The 22,867-nt window shown below is 47.5% G+C and overlaps 1 protein-coding gene across 1 annotated transcript in view; it reads right to left on the reverse strand.

The window, feature by feature from the left end:
- Positions 1 to 22,867, reverse strand: part of LOC308481001 (uncharacterized protein) — a 424,851-nt gene that overhangs the window by 208,516 nt on the left and 193,468 nt on the right. The gene's annotated exons all lie outside the window — the stretch shown is intronic.

A 22,867-nucleotide genomic window follows, 5' to 3' on the forward strand; every position in this document is an offset into this window, starting at 1 on the left:
TTAGTGTGCTTAATCTCACAACTGCCTCTCTTCTACTTGTTCAATGGTTTCTTCCTGCACACTTCTGTTTGCCATATAAATATCAAATAATGAATATTTTAAAAACCCAAAAAATTAAAAGTAGATTCATAATAAAACATGGAAGTTGTGTTAGCTTGGATACTGTAAGTGCATTTGCATAAATGTGATGCTTTGCATTATTCATGTTTGTCAGAGCTGCTTCCAGATCCTAGCTCACAGAGGATCACGCTAGCCAGCGATCATTAAATAAAAGTCTTTATTGAGTTACAGTTTCCATTCTCAAGCTGCTGCGTGCAACTCTACGTCTCATGGTTAGATCGGCGAAGCTCCATCTGAGTCTCCGCCCCTTGTACACCAACTTAATATCCTAGCCTTGCTCCACCTTTTCCGCCTGACTGTTCTTCTCTGGGTCCCTCTGCCCCCCGGGGTCTCTCCCTTCCGGGATTCCTCTGACGCTGACGCTGACCCCCCTGACTCTTCTCCCTCCTTTCGGCGGGCTTTAGGACCTGGCTCCCTTTCCGGGCTGCCTACTGCGCCACCTTCCTGTGCATTTGAACTTGGCTCGCGCGCCCAACCTTCCACCTTCCGTCTGACCGTTTCTTCGCTCCCCGATGGAGGTGTGGCCACTCCTGACTCGTGCCCTCCCCCCTGTTGTGAGCTGCCAGCGCTTGATCCCTGGCGCCCTTCCTCTTCCCTGCTCTCTGGCGGTGACGCTGGTCCCGATTTCCAACTGCTCCCCTCTGAGTCCCCTCTGGCTCTATCTTCCTGGGGTGTCCCCCTAGGCTCCCCCCTTGCCCTGGCCACTGGTGCTCCTTTCTGTGAATCTTCTGATTCACTGGAAAGACTCGGAGATCTCGGGTCGTCGTCATCACTCATCTTTTCTTCTGCCTCCTCCCCCTCGCTCTCTGTTTCCTCCCTTGCCCTTGCCTCTGCTCCTGAACCCCTGACATCCATCCCCCCCTCGAAGCCCCCTCTTCCCCCCTCCCCTCCTTCCGGTGCGGGATCTGGGTGCTGCTGTGTCAGGGGAACGAATGTCGGATACAGTTCGCTTCCCGTGGCGGGCCGCCATCCGAAGTCTTCCGGTTCTTCCTCCCTGCTCTCGTTGACGACGGTCACCTCCGCTTCCATCTCTGTGCCGCCGTGCTCGAAACCCGGGTCGTCCCCGAAAACGTCCATGTCCGTCTCTCCCTCGTTGCCTTCTGGAGACGTTGCTCGTCCTGGACCCTCCAGCCACCTTCTGCGGAACTGCTCCTCTGGTCGATCATCCCACCAATACGAGGGTTCTGAAGCAGATCCCGAGGGTGACCCCTCTGGGGAACGGGCGTCTCGTGTCGGTTCCTCGTCCGAGTCGAACCCCCGGAACGTGCTGGCTGAAAGCGTGGGCGTGAAAAGCCAGTCGTCGAAAAAGTCTGCTGGCATTGGCCTATGTGGGAAGAGGGCATGAAACTCTTCTTTGAGCAGAGGTTCGTCTAAAGCGTAGCCCGGCACCCAGCTGTTGGCACTGGCCGGGGTGCCCTCCTTGGCGAGAAGGTATTCTACCCCCTCTTCCCCCCATCTGGAGTCCAAAATCTCCGTGACTTCGTTGATGCGCTCCTCCTGTGCCACTCCCCCTTGCCCGGTTCTCTCTCGGAGCGGACCCGGTGCCGTTCCTGGTTCCTGAAACCTGTGAGGTGCCTTGTAGGGAGTGAGCACCGATCTGTGGAACACCGGATGCATTCTGGAACCCTCCGGAAGAGCCAGCCTGAAAGCCACCGGGTTGACCTGTTCTTCGACTTGGTAGGGCCCCAGTTGTTTATGCCCTAGTTTCTTCTTCGCCAACGACCTGGCCGGCACTGCGTGGGCTGCTAACCAGACCCAGTCTCCCACATGGATCTCTTCGCCAACCCTTCTGTGTTTGTCCGCTTGTACCTTGTATGCGTGTTTAGCCAGCTCCAGGTGCCGCCGCAGCTGATCGTGGACCTCCTGCAACTCCGACGCGAACGCATCTGCTGTCTGCGGCTCCCCCTCCCCCATTCTTTCCAGTCCCGGGAAGGTTCTAGGGTGCCTCCCGTTGTTGGCGAAGAACGGCGTGACCCCCGTGGACACGTGCTTCGTGTTGTTGTAGGCGAACTCGGCGAGAGGCAGGTAATCCACCCACGTCGCAGGCTGTTGATTCGCATAACATCTCAGGTACTGCTGCATGATGGCATTGACCCGCTCCGCTTGCCCGTTGGTCTGCGGGTGTCTAGCCGACGCCAGGTTGATCTTGACGTTCAGGAAGCCCATCAGCCTCTGCCAGAAGTTCGAGATGAACTGTCGCCCTCGGTCGGACAGAATAGACCGCGGCAGACCGTGAACCTTGAACACGTGGTCTATGAACAGTTTGGCGGTTTGTTCCGCCGTGGCCACCTTCGCACACGGAATGAAATGTGCCATCTTGGAGAACAAATCCACCACCACCAGCACAGCCGTCTTGCCCCTCGAGCTGGGCAGATCCGTGACAAAGTCCAGGGCCACTCTCTCCCATGGCTCGAACGGAGTTTGCAGCGGTTCCAGCAGTCCGGCCGGCGGTCTGTGCACTGGTTTGGACCTCTGGCAGGTGTCACACCTCGCCACGTAGTCCGCGACTTCCCCTCTCATTCCGGGCCACCAGAAGTCTCTGGCTACTAATTCCACCGTCTTCTCCTTGCCAAAATGCCCGGCAGTGGGCGCGTCGTGCAGCTGCTGCAGTACCTTGGCGCGAAGTTCGTCTCCCGGCACGTAGATGGCCCCTTTACGGATGAGCAAACCATCTCGCAGCTGGAACTCGTCGGTCGCTGCCGTGCCCCTGTGCACCTCTGCCATCTTTGCTTGCGCGAAGGAGTCATCCTGCAACGCTCGTCGCACCGCATCCAGGTCAACTGTTGCCGCCGCGCACGCCCACACTGTCGGTGCGAAGATGTGCATGGCGGCCGCTGGCGTTGCCTCCTCCAGATACTGTGGCTTACGGGAGAGAGCATCCGCCATGATGTTGGTGTCCCCCGGGACATACTCTATTCGGAAGTCGAAGTTCGCAAAGAACTCAGCCCAACGTATCTGCCTCTGGTTCAGGAACTGTGCCGTGCGCCAGTGCTCCAGATTCTTGTGGTCCGTGCAGACCTGCACCGTGTGCTTGGCGCCGATCAGGAAGTGCCTCCACGCTTTGAACGCTGCATGAATGGCCAGCAACTCCCTGTCCCAGATGGTGTAGTTCTGTTCGGACTTGCTGAGCTTCCTTGAGTAAAACGCTCCCGGCCTCCAAACCCCCTGCGGGTCTTTCTGCAGCAGGACTGCTCCCACGGCTCTGTCCGAAGCGTCTGTCTCCACCCTCATCGGCCTGCTGGGGTTGACATGAAGCAGCTGCTCTTCCGACGCGAAGAGACGCTTGAGTGCCTGAAAGGACTGCTCCGCCTGCTCTGTCCAGATGAACTTCTTTTTCTTGGAGCTGAGCGTGTCCGTGATGGCCGCTGTCTGCATCGCAAAGCCTTTGATAAACTTGCGATAGAAGTTCGCGAAGCCGACAAACCGTTGGACCTCCTTCCGGTTGCGTGGGCTTTTCCAATCCAACACTGCTCGGACCTTGGCGCTGTCCATGGCGAGCCCTTTATCAGACAACTTGTAGCCCAGGAAATCCACCTCGGTCACGTCGAATTGGCACTTCTCCAGCTTGGCGTAAAGCCTATGTTGCTGTAGCCTGCTCAGCACTTCCTTGACGTGTCTGTCATGCTCCTGCTGCGATTCCGAAAAGATCAGGATGTCATCCAAGAAACAGACGCACGTCTTGTAGAGGAGCCCCGCCAACACGTGATGCATGAAAGCTTGAAAAACGTGGGAGCCATTTTGCAATCCAAAAGGCATAACTCTATATTCGTAGGTGCCCAGGGGCGTGAACATGGCTGTCTTCCACTCATCTCCCTCCCGCATGCGAATGAGGTTGTATGCCCCTCGCAGGTCCAACTTGGTGAACACTCTGCCCTTCCGTACCTTTGCGAGGAGGTCGTCGATTCGGGGCATGGGGAAGTCCGATGGCTTGGTCACACTGTTCAAGATGCGAAAGTCCACTACAAGTCTTTTTTGGGGCGTGTCCCGCTTCTTAACAAAGAATACCGGACTGCCCCCCGCTGCCTTGGACTCTCGGATGAAACCGCGCTCCAAATTATGATCTATGAACTCTTTGAGTTCCTGCAGTTCGTCCTCAGACATGGAATACAGCTTCCCTTTGGGCAGCGCCGCCCCCGGCAGCAGGTCAATTTTGCAGTCATATGGTCTGTGGGGGGGTAGCCTGTCTGCCTCTTTCTCGCAGAAAACCTCCAAAAATTCTGCGTACTTGTGGGGAACCGCTTGCAGCGTGCCTAGCTGCAGCTGTGACTCCTCTTCCCCTCCTTCCTGCCTGGGCACGATGCAGTGTTCAGCGCAAAAGGAAGAGCCGAAGGTCAGCTGCCTCTGGTACCAAGCCAGCGTCGGGCTGTGCTTGTCCAGCCAACTCATGCCCAATACAATGGGCGTGTCCGATAGTTGAGTGACATTGAAGCTGATGATTTCCCTGTGATTCCCAAGTCGCATCACCATTGGTGGCGTCTGCTTCACCACTTGCCCCCCTAGCAGCTCCCTGCCATCCACCGTGACAACCTGCAGGGGCAGCGTGGCAGGCAGCAACTGTATAGCGTGCCGGTCGACAAAGTCCTGCCCTATAAAGTCCGCATTGCTTCCGGAGTCAATGGTGATTGGCACGTCCATGGTGATTCCATTGGGCAGCTGGAGCGACGCGGTGAGCTTCACTACCGGTTTGGGCGGGAGGGGGTCCATGGGCTGTAAAATCTCTGGGGACTGCTTCACTGACACGTCTGGTTGGGCCCCAGTGCCTCTTCTTCCAACCAGACTCCTTCGTTTCCCTGCTGTGGTTGTCCTTCCTGCGTTGCTGCAGTTACCATTGCTGAGGCTGCAGTGTGCTTGTGGAGCCTCTGGGGACACTCTTTCGCCATATGCTGTGGATCATCGCAGATGTAACACTTCCTGTTCCCTCTAGGAGGCTTCGCTTTCACTGCTGCCGGTGCTAGGGCTCTGGCTGCTGACTGAGCCCTTGCACCTCCAACCTCCATAGGTTCCGCTCCTCCTCCTGGCGGAGGCGTGGATTGCGCACGCGCTGCTTCTCTGGGAAGGAAGGAGGAGCCCCTGGCTGGTTCGCGCCCTCCACGCCCTTCGTCCCTGCTCCACGGACGTCCTTCCAGCCGCACCCCCACCGCCAGCGCCCTCTGAACGATCTCCTGCGTGGTCCGGGGTCTCTCCCCCCTCGCAATTTCATCTTTAACCGAGCCGTGCAATCCCTCCCAAAACAGGTCTCTTACAGGAGCCGAATCTCTGTCCCATTCCAGGGCACTGACCAAAGCGAAAAAGCGGGCATGGTACTGCCTTACGCTGGCCCTCCCTTGCTTCAGTCCATGTATCTCCTGCCGAGCAAGATCCACGTCAATGCTTGATAAAAAGCACCCATCCATCGCTTTAATAAAGGCATCCGCATTTTGGAGCGCCGGATCCTTATCTCTCCACAAATTGCGCAGCCATGCTTTAGCATCTCCATGCAAATGGGACATGATGAATCCCACCTTCTCTTGCTCATCTCTAAAGTCTTTGTTCAGCAGTTGCAGTGCACACATTACATCTGCTCTAAAGTTGGGGTACTGTTGCAAATTCCCATCGAAGTGAGAGACCAGACCGCCTGTTCGTCTCCCCAACCCAATCCCCTCCGGTTTGGGTGTCAGTTGCCCTTGCTTCGTAAGCACTTCCAACCTGACCTGGAGATCCCTGTAGGCGGCAGCTGCGTCCTCCTCTCTCTTCCTGGATGCAAGAGCCTCGGCATTCAGTCGTGTCACTGCTTCTCTGAGTTCCACTATCTGCTGTTCGGCCGTCATGTTGTCTGCCGTTCGTGAGCTCGCTAGTAGGCACCCGCTTTCTCTCCTCTCCGCGAGGACGTAGATGCCCACAATTTAGAGATGGAGCTTACTGTCAGAGCTGCTTCCAGATCCTAGCTCACAGAGGATCACGCTAGCCAGCGATCATTAAATAAAAGTCTTTATTGAGTTACAGTTTCCATTCTCAAGCTGCTGCGTGCAACTCTACGTCTCATGGTTAGATCGGCGAAGCTCCATCTGAGTCTCCGCCCCTTGTACACCAACTTAATATCCTAGCCTTGCTCCACCTTTTCCGCCTGACTGTTCTTCTCTGGGTCCCTCTGCCCCCCGGGGTCTCTCCCTTCCGGGATTCCTCTGACGCTGACGCTGACCCCCCTGACTCTTCTCCCTCCTTTCGGCGGGCTTTAGGACCTGGCTCCCTTTCCGGGCTGCCTACTGCGCCACCTTCCTGTGCATTTGAACTTGGCTCGCGCGCCCAACCTTCCACCTTCCGTCTGACCGTTTCTTCGCTCCCCGATGGAGGTGTGGCCACTCCTGACTCGTGCCCTCCCCCCTGTTGTGAGCTGCCAGCGCTTGATCCCTGGCGCCCTTCCTCTTCCCTGCTCTCTGGCGGTGACGCTGGTCCCGATTTCCAACTGCTCCCCTCTGAGTCCCCTCTGGCTCTATCTTCCTGGGGTGTCCCCCTAGGCTCCCCCCTTGCCCTGGCCACTGGTGCTCCTTTCTGTGAATCTTCTGATTCACTGGAAAGACTCGGAGATCTCGGGTCGTCGTCATCACTCATCTTTTCTTCTGCCTCCTCCCCCTCGCTCTCTGTTTCCTCCCTTGCCCTTGCCTCTGCTCCTGAACCCCTGACAATGTTGAATGCGGGCTTATATTTATTTGGCACTGAATGTTGCAGAAAATGCATAGCTTTACCACTGGTCTGGTTTTTCTTTTCTTTTTCAATAAACTATATTTAGGCAAAGAAAAATGAAATGGAATTCTTTAGTGGGTGATGCTGTTTCTGACAGCTAGTCTAGGAAACAGCTTGGGCAGATTCCATTTCAAACCATGATGCTCACACGCCACTAGACATGGTGGCTTATGTGACTCCTAACAAAACCCAAATGGATGTGTAGAAGTAAACTGTGCAGTCTGTCAGCAAATTTTGTGTGTATTACCCAACTGGATTAGAATCTTGGGAAGGCCAGCTCAACTGACATCATGAGCATATTTCTTACCAATGTGGCCAATCTGTATAGCCCAATTTTATTCACACTGAAGATCTGAATGTTCCTCCATCTGAAAATGTCTTTCTGTACCACCCATGAGGCCAGGTGAAGTGACCACCTCAGGCAGCAGGATCCAAAGAGGCAGCAGATCCTGATGCGGATCCTGGAGGGGGCACCATTTTCTGGTTTGACTTAGGTGCCAAAATGTATTGAGCTCGGCCAGTTCCATATACAAAATTGGAAGCCAGGGAGAAAAGTTCCAACTCTGTCCTCTCGCTGACATCAGGTTTTCTAGGCTGAGGAACTTCTGCATGGCATAGCTTTTTATCTAAAAATGTGTGGAATTAACTTAAAAGCTACTGTCACATTTGCTACATTTACCTGACCACCTAGTTTGATAGGAAGCAGCATGTACTGTGCAGCCACCAGGGATTCAGAAACACCAATTGCATATGTACACTTAGCAGAGAGCTGTGCTTGGCCAAAAGCCCCTGTTGATTAGCACACTCTTTGTCAAACCTGTAAAATGGGCCTAAAGTCTGTCCTTACGCAATGCCTTAATTTGAGAATCCAGTATGGTGCTAATATAAAGAATGAGGGGGGGGGGAGAGAAGAAGAAGAAGAACTGTTTACATTGCCAGCTTAGTAGGAGATCTACTATAGGAATCCTCATTTTGTGTTATTGAGAGCTGGTGCAGCTTAATCACCAGGAGCACATGTGTGAGCCTGGAAGTACCTGATTCAAATGGCACTTCCGATGATAGAAATGATAATAAATTAATATAATCATCGTTAATTTTTATCTTGTCCTTCCTTGAAGAGATCAAGGATGCATCTCTTGTGCCCCCACCCAATTCTCTTTATCTTCACCATGTCCCTCTCAGAGAGGTTTGGCTGAGAAATAGTTACTGGCCCAAATTAGGGTTGCCATTTTTCAAACAGTGAAAATCTGGACAGAAAAGTTCAGCTTTTTGGTGGAATAACAAAAATGGATGTTTTTGAGCTATTTTTATGGGAAATTGGCAAAAATGACACTGCTGACATGGGTTGCCATACATTTGGATTTTCCCAGATATTTTGCCGATTTCCGCCCAGAGACTGCTGCCAACTGCAATATTCTGGATAAGTCCAGAAAATTCCAGACATATGGCAACCTTAGCATCATACAGAAAATGTAATGGCTGAGGAGGGGTTTGGGTCTATAGATGATGATAATAATAATAATAATAATAATAATAATAATAATAATAATATCCCGCCCTCCCCAGCAGAAGCCAGGCTCAGAGCAGCTAACAACAGTAAAAATAACACAGTTTACATAAAATCACAATCAATTAATTGAAATACATTCTAAAATCAATTCATTCTAAAATCAATTCAGAGTCAAATTAATGGGAACCATTGGTCTAGAGTTCTATGAGGATTACAGAAGGAGGGGGTCAAACTGTGCCTTGGCCAAAGGCCCGGTGGAACAGCTCTGTCTTGCAAGCCCTGCAGAAAGATGTCAAGTCCTGCAGGACCCTAGTCTCTTGTGACAGAGTGTTCCACCAGATCGGGGCCACTGCCAAAAAAGCCCTGGCTCTGGTTGAGGTAACCTCCCTGTGGCCCGGGATCTCCAAGATGTTTTTATTTGAAGACTGTAAGGTCCTCCATGGGACGTACCACGAGAGGCGGTCACGTAGATATGACTGTCCTGGTCATATAGGGCTTTAAAGGTTAAAACCAGCACCTTAAACCTGATCTTGTACTCCACTGGGAGGCAGTGCATCCAGTATAGCACTGGATGAATGTGATCCCACGGCAAGGACCCCGTAAGGAGTCTTGCCGTAGCATTCTGCACCCGCTGGAGTTTCTGGGTCAGTCTCAAGGGCAGCCCCACGTAGAGTGAGTTACAATAATCCAGTCTGGCGTTCTGAGCACCTGGGTGCCTTTTGGTGACTCGCCCACTCCCCAGTAAGCTCGTAAAGAGCCCGAGAGCGAGTGGGGTTGGAGACACGGCACAGCGGAAACGACTGTTTCCTTCACAGCACGAAGCTCCGTGTCTGGCAATCGTGAGCGGCCAATTCCTCCAGAAAAAAAGCACTAAAAATTCAGAACTGTGAGTAAAGAATAAAGCTTAAATTAGACCACAATTAGGAGAGAAAGGGATTTAAAAATGGAGGTCGATCCCTTTTGCTGAATTAAAGGAGAGTCGGTAAACGTGGACCAAAGCCCTGAGAGAGAAAAGAAAGTTTTGCAAGTTAACTCCAAAGCCCCCCTTCTGCAGGGGGAAGGAGAGGAAATTATTTTTATTCTCAAAAACCCTGTGAGACTGTGTATTAATATAAAGAAGTGTCTTCATTTTGTAGCGGACCTCCCGGTAGGGAAAGGCTAGACTCCATTGTGACGTCACAATGGAAGAGGAAACATTCAAATTTCGTTTCCATTGACTTGGATATTTTGTATCCTGCTGCTGCCTGGACTTGCTTTTAAGTAACAAAAAGTATCTGTCACCTCCAGGATTGCCTTTTAAATATTAAAAGGGACTGAGAAAAATTTTTACAGCCTGCCTTTCAGTAATAACAAATAGAGAGGCTGCTTGCTGCCTGAAACTGACACCTGTGGGATTGTTGTGGGAACCTGTTTTCTCTCTTCTTCCCCGCTTACTGTGGGATTGACCTTGAAATTCCTGAGCAATTATGTGTGCTGAGAAAGCAGAGAGGGGAACAGCAAGACGAGGCTCCAAAAGTGCACTCTTTGAGGAATCTGTAATGCAACTGTTGAATGAAATTAAAGACAACATAAATCACAATACAGAGGGCATAGAAAATTTAAATAAAAAGTTTGAGGACTTAAGTGTGGAACTGAAAGAGGTAAAGACTGAGGTCACAACTCATGAGACAAGGCTCACACAGCTTGAGACATCAAATATGAAAATTCAAATTTGATTGCATTTCTTCAGAAGAAGGAATGGGAAACCCATCTAAGATTGAGAGGTGTCTCTCGACAACAGGAAGAAGATCGACTCAAGGAGTGGTTGACAGATCAATTTGTGGTGTGGTGGAACTTAAGAAAAGAAGAAGTAGACCTCTGGCCCCCAAAAAGGACTCAAAAATTACCGTATTTTTCGCTCTATAAGACGCACCAGACCATAAGACGCACCTAGTTTTTGGAGGAGGAAAACAAGAAAAAAATATTCTGAATCTCAGAAGCCAGAACAACAAGAGGGATCGCTGCGCAGCGAAAGCAGCGATCCCTCTAGCTGTTCTGGCTTCTGGGATAGCTGCGCAGCCTGCATTCGCTCCATAGGACACACACACATTTCCCCTTACTTTTTAGGAGGGAAAAAGTGAGTCTTATAGAGCAAAAAATACGGTACCTATGATTGTATAGTGGTCTTTAAGACCAAAGAACAGAGAGATACCATTTTGGGGCTGCATTATAAAAAAGGTCTAAAAATTCAGGACAAAGCTATCGTCCTCTTTAAATAAATTCCTAGACACTTCTTGAGCCAGAGATCAAACTTCACAGATTTGGCTAATATTTTGAGGAGGAAAAATTATCTTCTTTAGGTAGGAATTCCCAGAAGGTCTCTCCTTCAAATTTAGAGAAAGAAAGCAAAGAATTAAGACTGTTGGAGAGAAAGACAGATTTCTGCAAAAGTACTCGGTTGAACTTGGACTGGAAAGCTCACAGTTGTCAGGGGTGGAAGCAGTGACTCCTTAATTTATCATCATGGCTTTGAGAATTTATTCTTGGAATGTTAATGGTTTAAATTCTCCTCAGAAAAGGAGGCAGGTTTATCATGTTTTGGCAAAGCAAAATTTGGATGTAATTTGTTTACAGGAAACCCATATTACAAGACTACACAGAAAAATTTTATCCAATAAGAAATTAGGTCAAGAATTTATTTCTTCAGATAAAGTTAAAAAAAGAGGTGTGGTGTTTTATGTCAAGGAAAAATGGAATCCAAAACTGATTTTTAAAGATGAGGAGGGAAGATACATTGCAGTGGAAATTTCAGCACAAGGTGAAAAATATTTGTTATTGGGAATCTATGAACCTAATGATGGCAAAGCAGAATTTTTTAAAGAACTTGGAAAAAAGCCTTTTGGAACATTTGGATTATAAATTAATTTTAATGGGAGATCTGAATGGAGTGGCATCCACATTAATGGACAGAACTCAGATACAGAAAATAGTGAATGCAGGCAGATTACCCAAGACTTTTTTTTTTAAATAACTGACAAATTTGATCTGTCAGATATATGGAGAGTCAGGAATCCAATGGAAAAAAGCTTCACATTCTATTCAGATGCAAACCAATAATTTTTGAGTATCAATTATTTATGGATATCCAGGGACCTGGTTCCTAAAGTATCAAAAATGGAAATTTGCCCTAAAACTTGCTCAGATCATAACACAGTTTTTATGGAAATGAAAATGTTCGTACAGGGATCTTTCAGATGGAGAATGAATGATGACTTGTTGAGGAATGAGCAAATTGTAAATAAAGCCCAAAAAGCTCTAAAGGATTATTTTGAGATCAATATGAATCATGGAGTGGAAACAAGGGTTATTTGGGATGCTAGTAAAGCAGTAATGAGAGGATTCCTCATCCAACAAAATTCAATTAGGAGAAAGATTTAGAACGAGAAAAAGGATAAAATTTTGGACCAACTAAAAGATAAAAAGAAGATCCTTAGATGTAACCCAAAGAATTTGCAGACACAAAAGGAAATTAAAGCACTACAGACTCAATATTCACTAATCATTACTCAAGAAATAGAATGGAAGTTAAAGAGGATGAGACAAAGGAACTTTGAATCTGCAAATAAATGTGGAAAACTTTTAGCTTGGCAACTAAAAAAGAGGCAAAAACAAAATACTGTAACAGAAGGAAAGTCTGTTGAGAACCCTGTGGACATAAGAAGATGCTTTCAGAATAGTAATTCTGTATAACAGCTGTATAAAAAAGGTAAAGAAGATAAAGCTATAATTGAGCAATTTATCAGAACTAATGGTTTGCAGGAAGACAGGAGTGCCTGGCGTGCTCTGGTCCATGGGGTCATGAACAGTTGGACACGACTAAACAACAACAAAAATGGTTTGCAGAAGATTCCCAAAAGTAAAAAGACCCTACTAAATGGACTAATTTCAAGACAAGAGGTAGAAAATGTAATAAATTCAATGCAACTTGGCAAGGCCAGATGGTTTATCAGCAAAATACTATAAGACATTGAAAGACTGGCTTATTCAGCCACTGTTAGAAGTCTGCAACAAGATTATAGGAGAGGACAAAGCACCTGAAACCTGGAAGGAAGCTTATATTACTCTGATTCCAAAACAAGACCAAGATAGATCCAATGTCAAAAACTACAGACCAATTTCCCTACTCAATGTGGATTACAAAATTTTTTGCTTACTGGCCAATAGGCTGAAGAAGGTCTTGTCAGAATATATTCACAAGGACCAGGCAGGTTTTCTGCCTGGTAGACATATGAAAGACAATATAAGGAATATAGTAGATATTCTGGAAAAGTTAAGAGCAAGAAAAAATTGTAAAGCAATGTTAACGTTTATTGATGCGGAGAAGGCCTTTGACAATGTACTTTGGAGTTTTATGACACAAAATTTAGAAAGTAGTAGGGTGGGTCAGGATTTTTAAATGGTATTAATGCAATCTATTATGAACAAAAAGCTTAAATCATAGTAAATAATGTGGTGTCAGAGGAAATTAGAATTGAGAAAGATACCAGGCAAGGGTGCCCACTTTCCCCTCTGCTGTTTATTTCAGTCCTTGAGGTCTTTTTAAGTATGATAAGAAAAGAAGAACAAATTAAAAGTATAGTACAGTGGTGCCCCGCAAGACGAATGCCTCGCAAGACGGAAAACCCGCTAGATGAAAGGGTTTTCCGTTTTTGAGTTGCTTCGCAGGACGAATTTCCCTATGGGCTTGCTTCGCAAGACGAAAATGTCTTGCGAGTCTTGAGATTTTTTTTTCACTCCCCCCCCCTTATCTAAGCTGCTAAGCCTTTAATAGCCTTTTAGCAGCTAATCCGTTAAGCCGATAAGCCTTTAATAGCCGCTAAACCGCTAATAGCGCTAATCCGTTAAGCCGCTAATAGGGTTGCTTCGCAAGACGAAAAAACCGCTAGACGAAGACACTCGCGGAACGGATTAATTTCGTCTTGCGAGGCACCACTGTAGTAGGATCCAAACAATATACAGTGGTGCCTCGCAAGACGAAATTAATCCGTTCCGCGAATCTCTTTGTCTTGCGGTTTTTTCGTCTTGCGAAGCACGGCTATTAGTGGCTTAGCGGCTATTAGCGGCTTAGCGGCTTAGCGGCTATTAGCGGCTTAGCGGCTATTAACGGCTTAGCGGCTTAGCGGCCTTAAGAAAAAGGAAACAAACTCGCAAGAACTCGCAAGACGTTTCGTCTTGCGAAGCAAGCCCATAGGGAAATTCGTCTTGCGGAACGACTCAAAAAACGGAAAACTCTTTCGTCTTGCGCGTTTTTCGTCTTGCGAGGCATTCGTCTTGCGAGGCACCACTGTAAATTAAAAGCCTTTGCTGATGACTTGGTGTTGACACTTCAAGATCCAGACTCCAGTGCAGTAAAAGCACTGGAGATGATACAGGAGTTAAGGCAGGTAGCAGGATTTAAGTTAAATAAGAGCAAAAGCAAAGTATTAGAGAATTATCTGGATAACGAGGAAAGGAAAGATTCATTAGTGGGCGGTAGGTAGGACAGATTGTGAAGCTGAGGCTCCAATACTTTGGCCACCTCATGAGAAGAAAAGACTCCCTGGAAAAGACCCTGATGTTGGGAAAGATGGAGGGCACAAGGAGAAGGGGACGACAGAGGACGAGATGGTTGGATAGTGTTCTCGAAGCTATCAGCATGAGTTTGACCAAACTGTGGGAGGCAGTGGAAGACAGGAGGGCCTGGCGTGCTCTGGTCCAGGGGGTCACGAAGAGTCGGACATGAGTAAACGACTAAACAACAACAACAACAGGTATTAAAAGGTTGACTACCCCTGGTGTAGTGCATTGGAACATCCAGGATAGATTATTTATGTATGCGATGACAGCAGCTAGGAGACTACTGGCCCAGAGATGGAAAGAAGACAAAGTTCCAACCAGAGACGAATGACTGATGAAGATGATGGACTATGCCAAAGTGGCGAAAATGACTGGGAAAATCAGCAACCAGGAAGATAAGAATTTTAAGGAATGGGAAAAAAATTATATTTAAGAGAACACTGTAAACAACTAAAAACTTTGGCAGGATTTGAGTAATGCTTGTAATGTACGAAAAACCATGGCAAGTGTATTACTATTCTTTTAACAAATTAGAGAAAATAAGAAAAGCATGGGGGGGGGGGGAGATTGATAATGGAAACCAGGGAAGGGTGGTGGGAGGTCAAAGGATTCAGAGAATCCTAAATGAAGAGGTGAATGATTTGTTTGAACTTAAATTTGTTATGCACAACTTAATAAAAATATATTTATAGGAACAGCCAGGATAATCTGCCTTTCAAATCCATCATGAACCCTGAAGGTCACTAGATTCAGGTAGGTAGCCGTGTTGGTCTGACGCAGTCGAAATAAATAAAAAAATGTCCAGTAGCACCTTAGAGACCAACTAAGTTTGTTCTGGGTATAAGCTTTCTGAAGAAGTGTGCATGTACACGGAAGCTTATACCCAGAACAAACTTAGTTGGTCTCTAAGCTGCTACTGGACAATTTTTTATTTATCACTGACTAACCTGCCTCACAGGGTTGTTGTTGTAAGGACAAGATATATGCTGGCTTGATCTACTTGGAGGCAGGGACATAGTGTGGGGGTGCTAGTGAGGCCATAGCCCTTGCACATTTTTGAGGGGGTGCAAACCAGCCGCCCCTAACACAGGCATGTCCTGGCCCAGAGCTCCTCTCTGCTGGCATCAGAGTGATTCATCCACCATGGCCTGTGTCAGCTGACCAGGCTCCCCCTACTTGGACAAGCAGGTGATACAGTGTGGCTGCACTTGGCTCCGCTGAGAAGGGTCACTCTTACAGCATCAGCAGTGAGTGCTGGGCTGGCGCGGTGGGATCTGATCACCCTCTGTGCCCCTTCCCCGACACGTGCATCCCCATGCCTGCCCTGGGCACCAGCAAGCCATGCTATGCCGTGGATTGGAGGATATCATACCCTCCAAATGTCCCGATTTTCCCAGGACAGTCCCAGAATTACAAAAGCCATCCCGGCTTCTGATTTGATCCTGCAGTGTCGCTTTCCTCCACCAGTGCTGCTGCTGAGCTCACAGAGGAGGCTGAACTGACACTTGTCCTGAGTGATGACGATGGTGAAAATGGTGGCTGTGAGGAGCACCCTGTTGCTTCTGCATGACTGCTGCTGCTGGCCTCCTCCCTTGGGCAGCTCGTAGCAGCTGCTGGACAGCAGGTGAGGAGGAAGAGAGGCTGCCACTGCAAAGGCCCAGCCCCATATAACACACTGGCTCTGAGGACCAGGTAGAGGTCCTTTGGGCAGGAAGAAAAGGGGAGCAGAGCAAGCTCAAACACCACACAATTCGGCACAGTTCTGGATGTACATGCATGTGTGAACTGGCCTTGAAGCTGGTGCCCAAGACCAGCAGCTGGTGTCATTATGCTTCCTGCTGGCTAAACACAGACTAACCAAATTTCATTCTGTCTAATAGACTGGTTAGGCCTTCAAGCCACTGTCTACAGTGCCACAGTAACTGTAGTGCTGTGGATGGGATTACTCAGGAAAAGATTGTCTGAGCCTCTGCACTCTATCTATCTTTCCCAAATAACATAACATGCAAATGTTATAACATTATTTTCTCCTGATTTTTTGTCTGCTCCAGGTCGATAAATTCTGGTCATTTATTCAGTAAAGAAGCCTATTGTCTATGGCAATGTTACACCAGCCAGAGAGCCCCACTGTTAGGAGTCAGCACAAAGGCGTGAGCTATTGAAATGATGCAGCATTCAGCTCTGTTTTCTAAAGATGTCCCCCTGCACAAAGCAGAGCAATACATTCCCCTAGAATGGAACACATTTTCAAAGTGCTTTGCTCAGCATTTTATTCTCCTGACTTCTATTAAAATTAATAGGAGTCATGCAGCTGGAATGCACATGGATTGATAGCACAATACTGCTACAAATGAATGTTGGGTTGCGAAAATATCAGGTACAAAATGGTAATTTTTGCTGGAATGTGCCTGAGTCCATTTTGCAGTCCTCAGAGCATTAACTGCTTTGCTGCTGACTTACAGTAATCACAGCATGTCTGTACCGGACTGGGAGTCCGGGAGGAGTGCCTGAAATCCCAGCACTCCATAGCTGATGTCAGGGGTCAATGGAAAAGGACAAATAAAGTGCTGTCTGTATTTATGCAGAACTGACTCACAGTTGTTGAGTATGTGATGAACAGTGGAGAGCAATATGAAGAAAAGTGTTCCAAGATCGGGAGTTGGTTGGTGTAACCTCTCATAGCACCCTCTAATTCAGTAGTTCTTGATTCTAAGAGAAGGGGTTAATGGTTGAAACCTGCCAGGCAGGTTTGGGAACAGGTACATCATGGCTCAGCTGGGGGCTCTTAAGAACACAAGAAGAGCCTGCTGAATCAGGCCGAAGGAACATCTCATCCAGCAGCCAGTTCTCGCAATGGCAAACCAAAGGACCAGAGGAAGCCTGTTACACAATATACTCTCCCTACCTGGTGTTTAACAATTGGTATTCAGAGACGTATTGCTTCTGACAGCAATCATCATCATTATCATCATCAATTTCTTATACCCTGCCCTTCCGACTGCTTTGCCACAGCCACACTGGGGGGGGGGGGTCCCAACACAAATATAGCATCAAACATTAAAAGTTTCCTGAAACAGGGTTGCCTTCATATGTCTATGGAAAATTATATAGCAGGTTAACTCTTTGACGTCTGCCGGGAGGGCATTCCACAGGGCAGGTGTGACTACTAAAAAGCCGTTCTGCCTGTTTCCCTGTAATTTCACTTCTTGCAGAGAGGGAACCACCAGAAGAGTCTCGGAGCTGGACCTCAGTGTATGAGCCAAATTATGGGGGTCGAGATGCTCCTTTAGGTACACGGAGCAGATGCTGTTTAGGACTTTAAAGGTCAACACCAACACTTTGAATTGTGCTCAGAAACATACTGGAAGCCAATGTGGACAGATGCCTCAAAGACGAAAAACATCTTAAAGGAAAACACAGCTTCAAAATTGACAAAATTGACATAAGACATTGATAGGCTAGCCTAGACTAATTTGTATACAATAAAACTACCAAGACATCTAAAACTTGCCCCCCACCCTTCTCTAAAGTAGATCACTAAATGATCTAATGAAACCTGAGATCAGTAACCTTTTAATGATTCATATAAATCCAAATTCAAATAAATGCTAGTCAGAACTCAACCTGAGAAAGACAATGTCTCACATGAAAACACCACCTTTTGACAAACAATTTACTAATTTCCTCTATTTATACAGTCATAATTCCTCCTAGGATTTCCAAATAATCCTTATACCCTTTTATGAAATAAACTAAAATGAAAATCAGCTACTTTACACTCAATTTTAACTATCAATATGAATATCACAATGGAGCACTCTTCCACTGTCTCCCGAGACAGATGGATGTCAACAGGGGTGCCAATATGAATAAAACATTGTGGTGGCCCAGGTAAGCCTCACCCCACATAATCGTTCACATGACACAGTGCACACACACCATTTGAATGGGAATGCCCATCAACTTTGTGGGGGCCCAAGCCCCCATGACCCCTAGGAGTTTGCTCCTATAGATGTCAACAACAACACTGAAACATTGAACTCCACGGGTTTACTGCCACAATTTAGGAAGGATATTGACAGGCCGGAACTTGTGCAGAAGAGGGCAACCAAGATGATAATGGGCCTGGAAACCAAGCCTTATAAGGAACAGTTAAGGGAGTTGGGAATAATAATAATAATAATAATAATAATAATAATAATAATAATAATAATAATAATTTATTTATATCCTGCCCTCCCCAGCTGAAGCTAACAACAGTAAAATAATACCACATTCTAAAATCAATTCATTATAAAATCAGTTCAAATCAAATTAATGGCAACCATTGGGCTAGAGTTCTGTGAGGATTACCAAAGGAGGGGTCAGTCTTTGCCTTGGCCAAAGGCCTGGTGGAACAGCTCTGTCTTGCAGGCCCTGTGGAAAGATGTCAAGTCCCGCAGGGACCTAGTCTCTTATGACAGAGCGTCCCACCAGATCGGAGCCACAGTCGAAAAAGCCCTGGCTCTGGTTGAGGCCAGCCTAACCTCCCTGTGGCCCGGGACTTCCAAGATGTTTTTGTTTGAAGACCGTAAGGTCCTCCATGGGACATACCAGGAGAGGCGGTCCCGTAGGTACAAGGGTCCTAGGCTGTATAGGGCTTTAAAGGTTAAAACCAGCACCTTAAACCTGATCCTGTACTCCACCGGGAGCCAGTGCAGCTGGTATAGCACTGGGTGAATGTGATCTTGCAGCGAGGACCCCGTAAGGAGTCTCGCCGTGGCATTCTGCACCCGCTCGAGTTTCTTGGTCAGTCTCAAGGGCAGCCCCACGTAGAGTGAGTTACAATAATCCAGTCTGGAGGTGACCGCCGTGTGGATAAGATGTTCTTGAAGCTCCATCGTGGGCACCCTGCCATACTCACTCTAGCAGTTGGAGGTCCCGCTTCATTTTCCGGAACTCCTCGGTAAACCAGGGAGCCCGGTTTCTGCGGGGTCACAGAGGGCGCTTAGGTGCGATCTCATCAATGAGATTGGGTATTCCAGCCCTCAACAAGCTCAGTCAATGAGTCGCCAGGGGGAGCAAGGTCCCGCAAAGCTTGACGGAATCTATCAGGGTCCATCAGCCTCTGTGGGTGAACCCAAATCGGCTCGCCACCAAAGCAGGGTGGGGGTGGAAAGTCAATCCTGGCTTTCAGAGCATAGTGATCAGACCATGGCACCTTCACCGAAGGGGACATGATCACATTTATGCCTTCACCAAAGATCAAATCCAGCATGTGGCCTGCTTGAGCTGGGGAAACAAACTGGGAGAGCCCTAGTGTCACCATTGAAGACACCAGGTCCAGAGCCTGTGAGGAGGGAGTGGCATCAGCATGGATGTTGAAGTCCCCCAATACCAATAGATTAGGGAACTCCAAGGCCCAGCCGGCCACTGCCTCCAGTAGGCCTGACAGGGTGGCTGCTGGTGCGCTAGGTGGCCGGTACACTAGCCACACAGCCAAGCTCTCCTCAGAGCCCCACACTAGACCAACACATTCCATGCCAGGGATCAATGTCGATGGCAGAGCCCTGAAAGGACAATCTTCCTGGATTAATAATGCCACCCCTCCGCCCTGGCCCACAGTCTGTGATTGGTGGAGGACAGAGAAACCCGGGGGTGCCATCTCTCGTAAGGTAACTGTTTCCCCTTCGCGCACCCAGGTCTCCGTCACACAAGCCAGGTCGACCCCCTGCGAGGTAAAGAAATCTTGAAGGGTGGTGGTTTTGTTGCCTATAGACCTGGCATTGCACAACACCAGGGACAGAGGTGAGTAATCCTTGCCCACCCTACCCTCGTCCCTCAGAATGGGGCACAGATTGGAAGGGGTACGAGTGTATCCGCATCTCAATCCCCTTCGCCTATAAGATCTGCCCCCAGCGCCATACCTCCCTCGCCCCTCCACGGTAGCAATCCCAAGCCTCATACTAGCCTCCATTGATGGCATTGATGTTATTCTTTCCCAGCCTAGTTATTCTGCTTATAATATCAACAAATCGATAAACTCTAATTAGTCAAGTAGGACAAACCAGCTAATCATTAGCTACCTCTTATTTAGCCTGGAGAAGAGGAGACTGAGAGGAGAAATGAGAGCAAAAGTGGATGGCAGGTGGGTGGGAAGAGTTTTACTCCCCTCCCCCCACAGGCCCTTTAAGGGAAAAAGATAGCCCCTTCATAACTTACTGGTGACTAGGCAATGTTTTGGAAAGCGCTTTGAGGTTTCCTACAATCAAGTAAAAATATTTTTTCATGTAATCTATATAGATATCATCCAGTCCTCCTTAAACTGTTTTTCATCTTGAGTCTACTGGTCATTCCTGCTAATTCCGCATATTCCAACATTTTAAGGTGCCACTCTTCTTTCGTTGGTACTGCATCTATTCTCCATTTTTGTGCTAGTAGCATCCTTGAGGTCGTAGTCGGATACATGAGCAGGTTTTTCTGATTTTGGGGGACTTCTGATGTTATTATACCCAGGAAGGAAGCTTATTGGTTCTGGGAAAATGTTCTTCTAAACATTTTGTAAAGTTCATTATATACTATTTCCCAATAATCTTTAATTATACTGCATGACCACCGCATGTGGAAGAAAAACCCTTCAACATCTTTATACTTCCAACATGAACAACATGAAGTGTTTCTGATTTAAACATCTTCGCTAATCTATTTGGTGTTTAATACCATCTTTGGATCATCTTCTTTTCTTTCTTAACATATTTTTATTAAGTTTAACATAACCACTTTAAATTCAAACATTAAACATCAACATTGTCAATTAGGATTCCCTGAACCCTTCGACTCCCCTCTGCCCTTCCATGGTTACCATGATCAGTCTCCCCCCCCCCCAACTGCTTCCCTTATTTTCTCTATCTTTTAAAGAAAAATAATTCATTTTTACCATAGTTTTTAGTACATTACAAGCATTACTCAAATTCTGCCATAGTTTTTAGTTGTTTATGTTAGTTTCTGTTTCCTCACTGAGCAGCTGCTTGCAGTCATGGGACTATGTTTACATTCCACAGAGTCCAGATACTGTTGGATTCTCACGGGAAAGGGAGACTGGATGTGACGTTCACTGGTTTCCTGTTTCTTTGTTCTGTCGTTTCTTTGTTGGAGTTGCTCTCTGCTCTCACAGAGGCAAGATGTACATTTGTGTGTTCTCGGTATAGCTTAGGAATAAAGCTTTTTGCAATGTGGCCATACCTGCTTCATCCTTTCCTTTGCGGACTCTGGGATTTTACTCTGCTGGGCTCAAGGCAAGATGAGCCGTATCAGCTCAAGGGCCGGAGCTGAATAAAACTAACATTTTTGGTTATGGGCCCAGAAGTCGGAATCGGAATGACAGATGGCGGAGGAACGGAGTTATCTGCTCTGAGAGTCAAGATGATTGATGAGAGGTATGTGCTCTTGCCCTGGGAAGCCTGCCAGATCCTAATTAATGGCATTAAGGGGTGGACATTGAGCTCTTTGAACTTTTAAGCCAAAGCACTAACAGCTGTGGCAACAAGAGGCTCGGGAGAAAGTGAAAGTGCTTTTGGAAGCAGCTGTAAACAGACGCAGCTTGCTTTAAAGACACAGAGATGGCCAATGCAAGGCTAGCTGATGCTTTTGCGATTCCACAGCTCAATAAAAAGAATTACGCGGAGTGGGTTCAGTATGCAGAGGCACTGCTACGGAAAGAGGGTTTGTTCAATGTCATAACAGACAACCCCCCAGCTCCGGTAACTGATGAATGGAGAGCTAAGGATTCAAAGGCAAGGGAAACTCTTACATTAATAGTATCCCCGGAAGAGCTATGTCTATTACGTGACAAGGCCTCAGCCAGAGAAATGTGGGACAGTTTGCAACAGTCACATTTGAGAACAGAGGCTGGAGCTTCTTTGTTCTACTATGCCAAGTTGCATGATATGGCACTTGTTGAAGGTGCAGATGTGCGTGCTCATCTGATGGAGATGCAGAATCTCAGGCATGAGCTGCAACAGAGAGGAATCACCTTTCCAGAGGCTGTGTATTCCTTCATGGTTCTACATTCTTTGGGTTCGAGTTGGGAAGCAATTGCCAGTCAGATTGCCATATTGCCAACTGCTCAGCTCACAGTAGCGCATGTTACTGCTGTTGTTCTGAATGAAGCGGATCGCCGTAGTGCTAGCTGCATCACTAAGGGGGAGTCTTCACAGACATCATCCCAGAATGCAGTGGAACCATTAGATGGCACCAAAGCTTTGAAGGCAGTGAAATGCTACTCGTGTGGATGTCTAGGCCACGTGAAAAGGCAATGCAAGTATCCCAAGGCCAAGACAACAGAACAACGCAGTGCAACGCGTGGAAAAAGCAAAGGCAAAGGTCCGGTGTCCAGGACAACGCAACACAAGGCAATGGTCTCACGCTTCACTCCAAAGGTCCCTAACATCCAGAAGACGTCTAGATCTTTCTTCATCGTGGATTCGGACGCGACCAGACACATTTGCCGCGAGAAAAGACTGTTCGTGTCTTTTACACTGCAGGAAGGTGCGATTCACCAGGCGGATGACCACACAATCTCCAGTCAAGGCTACGGAACTGTTGTTCTTCACAGCTTGGACGTATCGATACGCAACGTTCTCTATGTTCCAGATGCTGCACACAACCTACTGAGTGTCATGCAGGTGACTGAACAGAACATAAACGTTTCCTTCAAGAAAAGGAAGTGCACCATCACAAAGAAAAACGATTATGTAATGCATGCTGATTATGTTGATCGTTTATTTATATTGTATTATGATGATGTTGTGCAGGATGAAACTTGTTGTATTGCAGGTTCTAACAAGGTTTTGCATGCAGGATGTATTCATGATTTTCACCGGAAATTTGGTCACTTACACTTTGAGGCAGTTTCCAAAATGCCTGCCTTGGTTGAAGGTATGA

The sequence above is a fragment of the Podarcis pityusensis genome, assembly GCF_964106645.2.
Source record: "Podarcis pityusensis genome assembly, chromosome: 7".
NCBI lineage: Eukaryota > Metazoa > Chordata > Lepidosauria > Squamata > Lacertidae > Podarcis > Podarcis pityusensis.